Raw genomic sequence first — 11430 nt, 5'->3', positions numbered from 1 at the left:
CCAATTGGTAGAGTGGGAAAAGTGGACACCAAAAGAAGTACAGGGTTACCTAGATTGGCAGAAATGTAGGTTTCCCAAAAGTGGGAGAGGGGACCTTGAAAAAAACAAAAAATATTGAGCTTCTTTTATGTGCCAAACACTAGTCTAGGACCACACACTCCAAAAAAGGAAACGAACAAAATAAAACAAGGTAGAGGCAGAAAATGCACATTCTGGGGGGCAGTTGAGGAAAACTGCTGAGGGAACTGAGAAGCCTGAGGTGATGGTCTCTGCCTTATTTTTTCTCTTCCTCTGCGGTGGCATCCTGGTACTGCTGGTACTCAAAGACAAGGTTGTTCATATTGCTCTCAGCTTCAATGAATTCCATCTCATCCATGCTCTCACCTGGGTACTGGTGCCAGAATGTGGTCCTAAACTGCTCTGAGATGTGCCTGAAGAGCTCCTGTGGGGCCATGCTATTTGCAGTAAAGGTGACTGCCATCTTGAGGCCACAGGGTGGGATGTCACAGACAGCTGTCTTGACATAGTTGGGGATCCATTCCAGGATATAACTACTATTCTTGCTTTGTGCACTGAGCTTCTACTTCCCTCATGGACATCCGACCATGAAAGTTAGCAGCTGTGGTAAGGTAATGGCCTTGGCTGGGGTCACAGGCAGTCATGATGTTCTTGACATCAAAGACCTGCACAGTGAGGGCCTGATATGCTGGCTTCCATGGCTGGTCAGAGGGGCAGGCGGAACCAGGCATGAAGAAGTGGAAAAGTGGGAAGGGCACCATGTTGACTACCAGGTTGCAGAGGTCTATATTATCTTTGACTGTATTTTTCTGTATGGCTGTTTGGTGGTTGTTGTTGTTGTTGTGTGTGTGTGTGTGTGTGTGATATCTATATATTTGTGTTATATCTTTTTTAATCTTTGTCCATTCTGTGATATGTCTTACAGTCTTTTGGAGTTATTTCTTCAGCAGTTTAAGTTAAATGTAGAAAACTCATTTCCCTTTATCTCTTTTTATTCTCCCCCATTTATAATTTTTTAAAATATTTCCTTTACATATATTAAAAACCATAACAGTGTTAGAACAGTGTTAGTTGTTTCAACTATCAGTAATTTTAAAAACTAAAGGGAAGGAAAGTCTATTTTATTTACCATAATTTTCCTTACCGTGTTCCTTAGCATCACATTTTCTTAGTTTTCCTTCATCTGATAATATCTTGAATTTTTCTTCATTGTTGAAGGATAATTTTATTGTGTATAGGACTTTTTTATTGTGTATAGGACTCTAGGTTGACAGAGTTTTGTTGTTGTTGTTACACTAGAAAAAGATGGCACTACTCCCTTCTGCCCTCTGTGGTAAAGTATTCTTTTTCTCTAGTTATTTCCAAGGTTGGTCGTTAGTTTTTAAGCTTTCATTATGGTATGTCTAGGCATAGATTTCTTTGGGCTTATCCTGTTTAGGGTTCACACAACTTCTTGAATATGAAAGTTTATGTTCCTTGTCATATTTGGGAAGTATTTAGCCATGATTTAGTACTTTTCCAGCTTCCATGAAGCTAGAAAGTCTTCTCTTCCCCTGAGACTCTGATAACCAGAATGTTAAATTTTTTGTTATAGTCCCAGAAAATCCTGATAGTTAGTCTGTGGATCTATATCTATCTATCAGTCATCTATTGGTGTGTATATTCTCTTTGTTGATCAGACTAATTAAAGGGTTAGATAAGAAAAATCCATTAAACATTCTCCCCTGTGAGGTGCAAATAAGACTGAAAAAAATATAGTGATAGAACACAATGTGTCTCTGTAATGAACAATATTTATGTAGTTATAATGAGATAAATGCTGTTATGGGATATAAGCTTTTATGATAACTAATATTCAAAAGACAGCAAGCTTAATTGTTATTGAATATAAGGAAAATATTACCAACTTTGCAATAAAAATATAATGTCCTGGTGGCAGAAACTGGATGATAGAGTGATAAAAGGTGGAAAAAATGGTAACACTATCATCTGGCAAAGTAAGGAATCAAAAAATCAAATCTGAGAATGATGGAATAAAAAATGAGTTTTAGCTGTTACCTACTTCACAGTAACTGTGTAAGATATGACTTAGGTGCTCATCAAACTGTATTTTTAGTAATAAAAAAACAACTAATCCAAGTTTCTAGCTGCAGCTTGCCACAACTGAGTTATAGACAGTAAATGTAGAAAAATGTAATATACACTATATGTTGACTTCTCAAAATCATATCATGTTTTAATTTTCTACATTTTTCATGCTTTTCTAATACAGCTTTATTTTCTCTAGAATTGCTTATTATCTTTTATCTTTTCTTTTTGAAAGATAAAGTATTTCCCTTCCTCCTCATATCTTTATTATTTTCAGCATCTTATTTAATTATTCTGTTTCTTAGTATTTGTTGCATTCTTCTTCCTTACACCTGCTGACTTCTTACTCTGATTTGAACACTTTACATCATACTTGGACTGTGCCTTTCCTGGATAGCTTTTAAAATTTTTTTCCAGAAAATTCTACTTTTATTTGTTCTGACATTCTATGCTTTTGTAAAATCTGCAAGATTTTCTGAACTTATGAGTAAGAAGAAGTGAATATTTGTGCCAGATTTGCCATCTGAAACCAGAAGCCCATGTTAGTATTATAAATTTTACATGATTCAAATTAATTGCAAACACCAGGCCAGGAAATATATCACAGAAGCAATAAAGTATATGTGATCCATTAATGCATCCTAAGATTTTATCTCATTTTTATTCCCCTTTAAAAAGTTGACAAATATTTTATATTTATATATTTATAAAATATAGTATATAAGATTTAGTATATCTCGCCCCAAATCTGAGTAGAATTGTATTCACTAGAAAACAACTTTCAAACATTAGGCGGAACAAAATGGTGTCCTCATTTAGGGGAATTGTTAATACCATATCTCTTTTTTACAGTTACTAATCTTAAAATGCCTCTTATCTCTAATGATCCTTCAAGGCTGGCAGGAAGTGAAAGTGATGGTGGTGAAGACATATCCACGTGTAAGTGTTAGATTGATTAACTTGTAAGTGTGTGAATGCATAAAAATGTTGAAATCAGGCTCTGTATTTTATTAGCTAATGTAAGTTTTCAGTATGACTACTAAATTAAAATGCTAAGATCTCTTAGATTTTATCTTATTGTTTGTCCCTTTATTAATAGAAGAGACAACTGTGCAAGCCAGTAAGATTTGTGTAGGCCTATATTAGAAATGCTTAATAGTAACAGTAAGTTAATTTAAAACTTGGTGCTAATGGGGCACCTGGGTGGCTCAGTGGGTTAAGCCGCTGCCTTCGGCTCAGGTCATGATCCCAGGGTCCTGGGATTGAGTCCTGCATCGGGCTCTCTGCTCAGCAGGGAGCCTGCTTCCCTCTCTCTCTCTCTGTCTGCCTCTCTGCCTACTTGTGATCTATCTCTGTCAAATGAATAAAAAAAAAAAAGAAACAAACCTTGGTGCTAATAATTTTACACTTGTGTAGTCTTCCTAAAATTGTATGCATTCTCTGCCATCAATCCAGCAAGATTTCAAATGTTGTGAGATTTTTATGATTCAGCGCAGCACTTAGCAGACCGCTTTGCTCAAGATAAGTATTATACTAAACCTGAATAAGTGGTTGATTTTTGGATTATTGAATTCAGATCTCTGGTTGTAGTATAGTATGAAAAAACCTTTTGAGGTAATTAACCTGGGCTTTATTTTAGAGAAAGGATATTCAAAACCATTTTGGGGTGAGCAGATGGCAGCTTTTGGGTTTATGTGTCTGGAAGAGATATAATGTCAGAGCCTATTGTGTAGAGAACACAGAATTCTAAGCCAAAACTGAAAATTACAGTGGTGGAGTCAGTAGCAAAAGGGATAGAGGAGAAAAAATGGCTTAACACTCTTATTGTTTCCTGATATTATTTCTACAACTAGAAATTCCTCTTATAATTGTGAATTTAGCAAGATGTAAGATATACATGTTCAGCCTTTCTTTTAAACATGACATTTTTTTCTTCATGAGAAATAAATTACTGATCACACCCAGATTTGAAAATAATTCTGCTTTATTTTAGATGCCTTAGATGTTCACCCAAAATTGGAAAAGTTTCAGTGAGAAAAGGGCCATCTGAATCATCTACCCGGAATTCTTATAATCTGTAAGAAGGGCAATTAAAATCCTTGATAATTAAATACTTAATATTCACCTAGCTGTTTAGTTTTAGGTCAGCTTTATGTATTCCTATCTAAGAAATTTGCTTTCTAGTTTTCTGAAATTCAGGAAAACTCTCTACTATCTATTATATACTTAATCCAAAAATATAAGCATAATTTTAGACTCTTCTGCCCAATTTAATTTATTCCACCACCAAAATAAGCCTGGAATCCATTCAGTTCTATGTGCATTTATTGTCAGTGTCCTCAACTAGACTGCAGTCGTGATAGCCATACTTACCCTGTCTCCTCTTGTCCATTCTCTAGTATATGCCCTTTTTAAAATACAGATCTGAATATGTCATTTCTCTCTTAAAATCTTCCAACAGCTTCCAACAGGCCTTTAAATAAATGCCCCCCTCCATTTCCAACAATCTGACCTTTAGTTGCCTTTGCAGTCTCATATGCACAAACCTACTATTTGCTGAGTTCATGCCAGCCACTTTGGCTTTCTGTTTGAGCAGACGATGCTTTCTACTGTTTACGGCTTCCTTGCATACTATTCCATCGTCCTGGAATCTGTCCTTTCTCTTTAACTTATCTAAATGGCAGTCCTCCTTCACATCTCAATAGGAACATTGCTGTGCCAATAAACGTCTCCTAATACATGGAAATAAGCAAATTATACATTTCCCTAGCACTTTGAAAATCTACTTTCAACATTTTGCTCATAACAGCTCTCAACAGTTAGTAAAAACTGGTGCAGTTTTCCTTCACTGCTAAATGTTGAGAGTGAACTCCATAAGGAAGGGAACTATTTTGTTCACCAGGTCTACATCTGAAGCATGATATTGTCTGGTAGGTAGCAGGCATGCAATAAATATTCATTAGCCTAGTGACAGATCAAGTAATTTAGAATTTAATACATAGTTTTATATACCTACAATATTTTCTTCCCAGTTTACTTGCATCCCTTACCATGCTGAGCTTGGTCAGGGTAGCAGATGAAGCAAAGGGAGAAGGTTGGATGTAAAGACTGGATGAAGAACTGCAGAGTGAGAAAGCAATGAGAAGGTAAGAGAGAAACACTCATATTGGAGAACATCTTCTTTAAACATAACAAAACAAGATCCAGAAGGCTTTTCCATTTTTTTTCCCTTTCAACACAAACTTTGCCATAGAGTTGAATATTACAATTTGAAGGTAATTAGAGTATTGTCTCCATATCTTTATTCCTATTGACTTTTGGCATTCATGTTGGTCATTAACACTTCTTCTGCAAAGTGACCATGGGAAGGGAGGCAATTTGCTTCCTGTTGACAGTTTGTAATATGATTGATGGGGGCAGAAGGTGAAACTATGTGGTAAAATGAGTTTTTTGCATTATCTGTGGATTTCATATATCAATGCCAGTATTTCTCAAACTGCAGGTCAAGACTCCAGAGGGAAGGGTTACAATATAATTTAAGGGGTTTCATATATGGGAACTATTTGGAAGTGGAAATTGTGGGCTATCCTGAGAATATGAGTCTTTTTTTTCCCCTCAGCTCTCTGTATTTCCTTCTTCCTAATCTATTACAATTTTTTTTAACAAAATCCTGCCAACCAGAGGATAAAAATTATTTAAGTCATACTAGTCATAGTGTAAACCATTTAAAACGAACATTAGAGAGTGTTAAAATCCCTGGTCTTTACAGTGCTGCTTGCAGAACCTTGCATAGTGCCTTAAAATTAATTGATATCTTTAGGTTGATTTGCTTTCCATTTATTCACAGGAAGATGACTGTTTTATGAAAGAAAATAATAAAGATGTGGAAAAGATGGTTGCTACTTATTTTATTAAATACTGGTTACGTTAGAGAAGGAGAAAAATGAAAACTGAAAAAATTATTTTTACTTGATGAAGATGTTTTGAGTTTCTGATATAGTATTAAACCCAGAATTAACCATATTTCCCAGGGTATGTTTACATTTTCTGTTTGATCTCAGCCTTCAGTTTTGCTATTGTGTTCCATTTTTCTATTTCCTTTTGCATCATCTCTCTATTTTATCTAAGAAAAAGTCTTTTTTTTTGTGGACCGTGAAGATTTCTATTACTTCTCTAAAATTTTATTATCTAATTAACACTCATGTTGGGTCAAATAGCTTTGGTTGACTATTGAACCCATGTGAACATTTTTCTTTTCAGTACATAAACATGGAAAATAATGGAAGAAAATATGAATCATTTTCCTTATCTAAATATTGCCAAAAGAAATAAAAAATTATGATAAAATTTAGTTAAAATTATTTGTTATAGGTGATGTTATTATCAACTGACAGTCCAGCTTAAAAGCATCATAGGTAGATAAGCTGATACCTGTAGTAATATATTCTATTTTCTTATTATGCATCATTAAAATGAAATTAAAGGAATTCTTTTTTTTTAAGATTTTTATTTATTTATGTGACAGACAGAGATCACAAGTAAGCAGACAGGCAGGCAGAGAGAGAGGAAGGGAATCAGGCTCCCTACTGAGCAGAGAGCCCTACGTGGGGCTCGATCCCAGGACTCTGAGATCATGACCTGAGCCAAAGGCAGAGGCTTTAACCCACTGAGCCACCCAGGCACCCCAGAAATTAAAGGAATTCTTAAAACTCCAGTTAGTTATTCTTCTAAAAATGTTTTAGTATTTTTGTATCAACTTCTAAGGACAAGTTTTGACTGCAAGTGATAGACGCCCTATTCAAACTCTCTAAAGCATGAGAGAGGATTCATTGGCCAATAAAACTGAATTGCTAAGGTGACTGCCAGTTGGAAACTGTGATGAGCACCAGGAATCTCTCAGTTTACGTGTTGGTATCATGTGATTTCTCACACATTGCTTTCTTCACAAAACCAAAACCATGGCATATGATAACACTTTTCTCACATCCTTAAAGATTTGCAAGAAAGAAAAGTAAGAACTTTCCTTTTCCAAATCTTGGGAAGAAAGTCTTGCTAACATGACCTGAATTAATATCCGTGGCCTGACATAACAGGAAGTGGTTGCATTATGATTAGCCCTGTTTGCGTTTCCTGCCTGTTCCCAGGTAATCAGAAAAAGAGAATTTAGTACAGAATGGGGAAATTACTGTGAGTTCTGGAAGTTGCCCCAGTATGCATCTACAAAATTTTCATATGCACTTAAATAATCCAAATTATATAACACATATACAACACACACACACACTGGCAAGCCAAAAGCTCTGAAAAATATTGTGTGCATTAAAATCTTATGACACAGGATTGTCTGAAGTCATTCAGTGGTATATTTCATCACTGTTTATTAAATTAAGATTTTTCTCGAACTTAGATTTTAGGTAGTTAAAATATAATGCAAATAAAATATTATTTAGGTAGTTAAAATATAATGCATTAGTTTCTGGAGTAGAAGCCAGTGATTCATTACATAAAACACCTAGTGGTCATCTTAACAAGTACCCTCTTTACTACCCATCACCCATCTAGCCCATCCTCCACCCACCTCCCTCCATCAACCCTCAATTTATTCTCTGTCATTAGGAGTCTCCTATGGCTTGTGTCCCTCTATCTGTTTTTTTCTTTTCCCCGTTCCCATATGTTGTTCATCTGGTTTCTTTCTTAAATTCCACATATGAGTGAAATCATATGTATTTATCTTTTTATGACTGACTTATTTCACTTAGCATAGTAAACTGTAGCTCCATCCACGTTGTGGCAAATGGCAAGGTTTCATTCTTTTTTATGGCTGAGCACTATTCCATTGTGTGTGTGTATGTGTGTGTACCACATCTTCTTTATCCATTTGTCAGTCAGTGGACATTTGGGCTCTCTCCATAGTTTGGCTATTGTTAATAATGCTGCTGTAAACATCAGGGTGCATGTGCCCCTTCAAATCACTATGTTTGTATGCTTCCAGTAAATACCTAATATTGCAATTGCTGGATCATAGGGTAGTTCTATTTTTAACATTTTGAGGGACCTCCATACTATTTTCCAGAGTGACTGCACCAGTTGGCATTCCCACCAGCAGTGCAAAAGCGTTCTCCTTTCTCTGCATCTTTGCCAACACTGGTTGTTTTTTGTGTTGTTAATTTTAGCTATCCTGACAAGTGTGAGATGGTATCTCATTGTGGTTTGGTTTGTTATTTCCCTGATGATGAGTAATGTTGAGCATCTTTTCATGTGCCTCTTACCATCTAGATGTCTTCTTTGGAAAAGTATCTATACATGTTTTCTGCCAGTTCCTTAACTGGGTTATTTGTTCTTTGGGTGTTGAGTTTGATAAGTTCTTTGTAGATTTTGGATGCTAACCCTTTATCCAGTATATCATTTGCAGATATCTTCTCTCATTCCATAGGCTGCCTTTCAGTTTTGTTGATTGTTTCCTTTGCCGTGCAGAAGTTGTTTTTTTTTTTTTAATCTTGATGAACTCAATAGTTCATTTTTGAATAAACTACTTGTTCATTCCTTAAACCAGTAGTTCATTTCTGCTTTTGTTTCCCTTGCCTGTGGTGATATGTCTAGTAAGAAGTTACTACGGCTGGGGTCAAAGAGGCTGTTGCCTGTGTTCTCTAGGATTTTGATGGTTTCCTGTCTCACATTAAGGTCTTTCATCTGTTTTAAATTTATTTTCATATATGGTGTAAGAAGGTGGACCAGTTTCATTCTTCTGCATGTTGCTATCTAGTTTTCCCAGCAACATTTGTGAAGAGACTGTCTTTTCTCCATTGGATATTCTTTCCTCTTTGTTGAAGATTAGTTGACCATACAATGGTGGGTCCCTTTCTGGGTTCTCTATTTTATTTATTTATTTATTTATTTATTTGACAGAGAGAGATCACAAGTAGGCAGAGAGAGAGGAGGAAGCAGGCTCCCTGCTGAGCAGACAGCCTGATGTGGGGCTCAATCCCAAGACCCTGAGATCATGACCTGAGCCAAAGGTAGAGGCTTTAACCCGCTGAGCCACCCAGGCACCCCATGGGTTCTCTATTCTGTTCCATTGATCTTTGTGTCTGTTTTAGTGCCAGTACCATACTGTCTTGATGACTACAGCTTTGTAATATGGCTTGAAATCTGGAATCATGATGCCTTCAGTTTTGTTTTTTCTTTTTCAGAATTACTTTGGCTATCAAGGGTCTTTTCTGGTTTCATACACATTTTAGGATGGATTCTTAGCTTTGTGAAAAATGCTGGTGGTATTTTGATGGGGTGAACTAAGATGTTTTAAAGAAGGAGCCTACTACTGACTTTTAAATTTAGGCACTGATATATTTCAGGTAAGTAAATATATTTGTAAGCTGAGCAGAGGAAGTATCAAAGAATATAATTTATTTTTATAAAATATTTTAAAGAATCTATATGTGAGACAAAAAAATTTCAGAAAAATTCTTCATGCAACATCAGAAATATATTTACTTCATATTTATTTCAACGCATTCATTAGACAAATATGAAATACAGAGAAAAAAATCCCTTATAGCTTAAAACCAGTAAACTGTCAAATATCTTTAATAGAATTACAATGTCAAATCATACAATAAAAGAGAAAGGTCTGTAGGATATATCATCATTAAAGATCTATCACATTGCTTAGAGAGACCAGTATTGACTGGTTATCATAATAAATAGATTCAAATGAGTTTTTTTTAATATGTTAGCATATGTAATCTTGTTTTTAGACTTATTTCTGAGGTCCTAAAGGATGATTTGCTTTATTTGTAAACCCATCCATTATTTCATTTAATCATAATATGATTGTGAGTACAACACTTCTTCCCTGGATAAGAATCATTATGGGCATAAGGAAGCTGCTGAGAAATAATTCTTAACATCAAGTATAGATATCTTAAAGTGTAAAAAAGAAATTATCAGAGTCTCTATTAATACAGACAACAGAGCATTTAGAACAACGCACTCAATGCAAACAATTAAAAATTCCTAAGAAAAAATATCTTGGCAAACTTCAGCTTTGGGTCAAGATGGAATGACAGAGATTGGATTTATCCTCCTGTCTGAAGAATAAAAACAAAATCTATACAGGATGGTTTTCAAGACAGTGGACATCAGGCAATTAAGATGAAGAGTAAAAAAAAAACTCTTTGAGAGAGTTTTCAGTTTACAACACAGGGAAGGGGAAATTAGGTGGAGTTCAGTAGACATAGTGAGTCTATCGAACTGAGTGTTCAATGAAACCAAGGCAGCAATAGTTCACAGAATAGATTTTTGGAGAGAAAGGAGTAGCACAGAGAGAAAACTCCAGAGATTTCCTACATTCAGAGGACCCTCCATCAAGAATTCAGCTGATTACCAATCAATACGTGTGTGTGAGGACGCAAGGCTGGGGAAATAACCTTCCTGATATAATGATGCTCAGTGCTCACATAGGGCCAGGGATAGTGTTACTAAACACACTGGAAAATCTCAATTGTAATGGAGCATTGGGCAGATTACAGAGAATCTTTCCTCAGTAAAAGAACAAATGACACTAGATTGACCACTGCATTGTTCTCATAAAACAAATGTTACAAGAAAGACCAGAAAAGGTAATATTGTTTCCAAGTAATTTAACTGGTTCCTAGAAAAATAATACTTAAGAATATGTACAGGGACAAAAAAATTTTTAGCATCCAACAAGTTAAAATTTACAATAAAAATTTATCAGTCTTTTTTCTAAAAGCAGGAAAATGAGACTTATACTGGCAAGATAAATCTAACATGCAAAACTGATTAAGGGCTCAAGGACTTTTAAAAAGTTACTAAAAGATACTCCATATGATCAAATTTAAGTGGATATGTAGAAGATATAAAAATGACCCAGATATAACTTCTGAAGATGAAAACTGTAATGTATGAGGTGAAAAACACATGGGATGGGATCAATGGCAGATAACCCTTGGCAGAAGAAAAAAATTAGTGAAATTGAAGATAAAGTGATAAAAACTACTCAAAATGAAACCCAGAAGAAAAAAAGAAAAGGAAAAAAGCACAAACTCTGTTAACTTAGAATTCTATACCTATAAAAAATTCCTTTCAAAACAAGGCTAAATACTTTGTTAGCATACAAAAGTAGTAGAAAGCATCTGTAAACTGCATACCTACACTATAAAATAGATTAATTTCCTTAGCCAGAAAGAAAATACCACATGAAAATATGAATCCCCAAAAAGACATGAAGTTCACAGGAAATGGTAACTAGATAAATAAATACTTAAGATTTGTTTCATATTACTTAATTATCTAAAAGATAAG

The 11430-nt window shown here is 35.1% G+C and overlaps 1 long non-coding RNA gene and 1 pseudogene across 1 annotated transcript; one reads left to right on the top strand and one right to left on the bottom strand.

The window, feature by feature from the left end:
• Positions 1 to 274: 274 nt before the first annotated feature.
• On the bottom strand, positions 275 to 2477 carry LOC101685454 (annotated as a pseudogene).
• A 484-nt stretch (positions 2478 to 2961) lies between these two features.
• On the top strand, positions 2962 to 6253 carry LOC123394814. Its single transcript, XR_006609541.1, has 3 exons — positions 2962 to 3045; positions 4100 to 4183; positions 5139 to 6253. It is a non-coding gene; the product is annotated as an uncharacterized LOC123394814 (long non-coding RNA).
• The last annotated feature ends 5177 nt before the right edge of the window (positions 6254 to 11430 follow it).

The sequence above is a fragment of the Mustela putorius genome, unplaced genomic scaffold (assembly GCF_011764305.1).
Source record: "Mustela putorius furo isolate JIRA1106 unplaced genomic scaffold, ASM1176430v1.1 tig00003845_pilon_pilon_pilon, whole genome shotgun sequence".
Classification (NCBI taxonomy): Eukaryota; Metazoa; Chordata; class Mammalia; order Carnivora; family Mustelidae; genus Mustela; species Mustela putorius.
This window is presented reverse-complemented; position numbering and strand designations above follow the sequence as displayed.